The sequence below is a fragment of the Siphateles boraxobius genome, unplaced genomic scaffold, assembly GCF_051911475.1.
Source record: "Siphateles boraxobius isolate OS27281-9 unplaced genomic scaffold, OSU_SipBor_1 313, whole genome shotgun sequence".
Classification (NCBI taxonomy): domain Eukaryota; kingdom Metazoa; phylum Chordata; class Actinopteri; order Cypriniformes; family Leuciscidae; genus Siphateles; species Siphateles boraxobius.
In genome coordinates, this window is record NW_027508935.1 from 30,001 (window position 1) to 32,500 (window position 2,500).

The 2,500-nt window shown below is 43.1% G+C and overlaps 9 non-coding genes across 9 annotated transcripts in view; all 9 read right to left on the reverse strand.

Moving 5' to 3' along the window:
* LOC143698476 (5S ribosomal RNA) overlaps positions 1 to 92 on the reverse strand; it is a 119-nt gene extending 27 nt beyond the window's left edge. The window contains exon 1 of the ribosomal RNA XR_013187470.1: positions 1 to 92. This exon is cut by the window's left edge and continues 27 nt beyond it. This is a non-coding gene — a ribosomal RNA (5S ribosomal RNA).
* A 170-nt stretch (positions 93 to 262) lies between these two features.
* On the reverse strand, positions 263 to 381 carry LOC143698445 (5S ribosomal RNA). The gene has a single exon (XR_013187440.1). It is a non-coding gene; the product is annotated as a 5S ribosomal RNA (ribosomal RNA).
* Positions 382 to 550: 169 nt separating this feature from the next.
* Positions 551 to 669, reverse strand: LOC143698477 (5S ribosomal RNA). Its single transcript, XR_013187471.1, has one exon. It is a non-coding gene; the product is annotated as a 5S ribosomal RNA (ribosomal RNA).
* Positions 670 to 843: 174 nt separating this feature from the next.
* Positions 844 to 962, reverse strand: LOC143698457 (5S ribosomal RNA). The gene has a single exon (XR_013187451.1). It is a non-coding gene; the product is annotated as a 5S ribosomal RNA (ribosomal RNA).
* A 169-nt stretch (positions 963 to 1,131) lies between these two features.
* Positions 1,132 to 1,250, reverse strand: LOC143698479 (5S ribosomal RNA). The gene has a single exon (XR_013187472.1). It is a non-coding gene; the product is annotated as a 5S ribosomal RNA (ribosomal RNA).
* A 169-nt stretch (positions 1,251 to 1,419) lies between these two features.
* On the reverse strand, positions 1,420 to 1,538 carry LOC143698481 (5S ribosomal RNA). Its single transcript, XR_013187474.1, has one exon. It is a non-coding gene; the product is annotated as a 5S ribosomal RNA (ribosomal RNA).
* Positions 1,539 to 1,717: 179 nt separating this feature from the next.
* LOC143698468 (5S ribosomal RNA) lies at positions 1,718 to 1,836 on the reverse strand. Its single transcript, XR_013187462.1, has one exon. It is a non-coding gene; the product is annotated as a 5S ribosomal RNA (ribosomal RNA).
* Positions 1,837 to 2,005: 169 nt separating this feature from the next.
* LOC143698482 (5S ribosomal RNA) lies at positions 2,006 to 2,124 on the reverse strand. Its single transcript, XR_013187475.1, has one exon. It is a non-coding gene; the product is annotated as a 5S ribosomal RNA (ribosomal RNA).
* A 169-nt stretch (positions 2,125 to 2,293) lies between these two features.
* Positions 2,294 to 2,412, reverse strand: LOC143698483 (5S ribosomal RNA). Its single transcript, XR_013187476.1, has one exon. It is a non-coding gene; the product is annotated as a 5S ribosomal RNA (ribosomal RNA).
* Between the last annotated feature and the right edge of the window lie 88 nt (positions 2,413 to 2,500).

The window sequence follows — 2,500 nt, forward strand, 5'->3', positions numbered from 1 at the left end:
GGTCTCCCATCCAAGTACTAACCAGGCCCGACCCTGCTTAGCTTCCGAGATCAGACGAGATCGGGCGTGGCCAAGGTGGTATGGCCGTAAGCGAAAACTGCTGCCAAAATTGGGCTATTTAAAAGGTTAGACCATTAATGAAGAAAACTAAGAAGAACTTTTGAAAAAACTCAAACTCTTTCATGCTCTCTGAAGAATCTCAGAGACTTTTAAAGGCTTTCTGAAGAAGCTCAGGGACTCTTTTTTTTTTTTAAATCAAAAAAGCTTACAGCACCTGGTATTCCCAGGCGGTCTCCCATCCAAGTACTAACCAGGCCCGACCCTGCTTAGCTTCCGAGATCAGACGAGATCGGGCGTGACCAAGGTGGTATGGCCGTAAGCGAAAACTGCTGCCAAAATTGGGCTCTTTAAAAGGTTAGACCATTAATGAAGAAAACTAAGAAGAACTTTTGAAAAAACTCAAACTCTTTCATGCTCTCTGAAGAATCTCAGAGACTTTTAAAGGCTTTCTGAAGAAGCTCAGGGACTCTTTTTTTGTTTAAATCAAAAAAGCTTACAGCACCTGGTATTCCCAGGCGGTCTCCCATCCAAGTACTAACCAGGCCCGACCCTGCTTAGCTTCCGAGATCAGACGAGATCGGGCGTGGCCAAGGTGGTATGGCCGTAAGCGAAAACTGCTGCCAAAATTGGGCTATTTAAAAGGTTAGGCCATTAATGAAGAAAACTAAGAAGAACTTTTGAAAAAACTCAAACTCTTTCATGCTCTCTGAAGAATCTCAGAGACTTTTAAAGGCTTTCTGAAGAAGCACAGGGACTCTTTTTTTTTTTTTTTTAAATCAAAAAAGCTTACAGCACCTGGTATTCCCAGGCGGTCTCCCATCCAAGTACTAACCAGGCCCGACCCTGCTTAGCTTCCGAGATCAGACGAGATCGGGCGTGACCAAGGTGGTATGGCCGTAAGCGAAAACTGCTGCCAAAATTGGGCTATTTAAAAGGTTAGACCATTAATGAAGAAAACTAAGAAGAACTTTTGAAAAAACTCAAACTCTTTCATGCTCTCTGAAGAATCTCAGAGACTTTTAAAGGCTTTCTGAAGAAGCTCAGGGACTCTTTTTTTGTTTAAATCAAAAAAGCTTACAGCACCTGGTATTCCCAGGCGGTCTCCCATCCAAGTACTAACCAGGCCCGACCCTGCTTAGCTTCCGAGATCAGACGAGATCGGGCGTGGCCAAGGTGGTATGGCCGTAAGCGAAAACTGCTGCCAAAATTGGGCTATTTAAAAGGTTAGACCATTAATGAAGAAAACTAAGAAGAACTTTTGAAAAAACTCAAACTCTTTCATGCTCTCTGAAGAATCTCAGAGACTTTTAAAGGCTTTCTGAAGAAGCTCAGGGACTCTTTTTTTGTTTAAATCAAAAAAGCTTACAGCACCTGGTATTCCCAGGCGGTCTCCCATCCAAGTACTAACCAGGCCCGACCCTGCTTAGCTTCCGAGATCAGACGAGATCGGGCGTGGCCAAGGTGGTATGGCCGTAAGCGAAATCTGCTGCCAAAATTGGGCTATTTAAAAGGTTAGACCATTAATGAAGAAAACTAAGAAGAACTTTTGAAAAAACTCAAACTCTTTCATGCTCTCTGAAGAATCTCAGAGACTTTTAAAGGCTTTCTGAAGAAGCACAGGGACTCTTTTTTTTTTTTTTTTTTTTTAAATCAAAAAAGCTTACAGCACCTGGTATTCCCAGGCGGTCTCCCATCCAAGTACTAACCAGGCCCGACCCTGCTTAGCTTCCGAGATCAGACGAGATCGGGCGTGACCAAGGTGGTATGGCCGTAAGCGAAAACTGCTGCCAAAATTGGGCTATTTAAAAGGTTAGACCATTAATGAAGAAAACTAAGAAGAACTTTTGAAAAAACTCAAACTCTTTCATGCTCTCTGAAGAATCTCAGAGACTTTTAAAGGCTTTCTGAAGAAGCTCAGGGACTCTTTTTTTGTTTAAATCAAAAAAGCTTACAGCACCTGGTATTCCCAGGCGGTCTCCCATCCAAGTACTAACCAGGCCCGACCCTGCTTAGCTTCCGAGATCAGACGAGATCGGGCGTGGCCAAGGTGGTATGGCCGTAAGCGAAAACTGCTGCCAAAATTGGGCTATTTAAAAGGTTAGACCATTAATGAAGAAAACTAAGAAGAACTTTTGAAAAAACTCAAACTCTTTCATGCTCTCTGAAGAATCTCAGAGACTTTTAAAGGCTTTCTGAAGAAGCTCAGGGACTCTTTTTTTGTTTAAATCAAAAAAGCTTACAGCACCTGGTATTCCCAGGCGGTCTCCCATCCAAGTACTAACCAGGCCCGACCCTGCTTAGCTTCCGAGATCAGACGAGATCGGGCGTGGCCAAGGTGGTATGGCCGTAAGCGAAATCTGCTGCCAAAATTGGGCTATTTAAAAGGTTAGACCATTAATGAAGAAAACTAAGAAGAACTTTTGAAAAAACTCAAACTCTT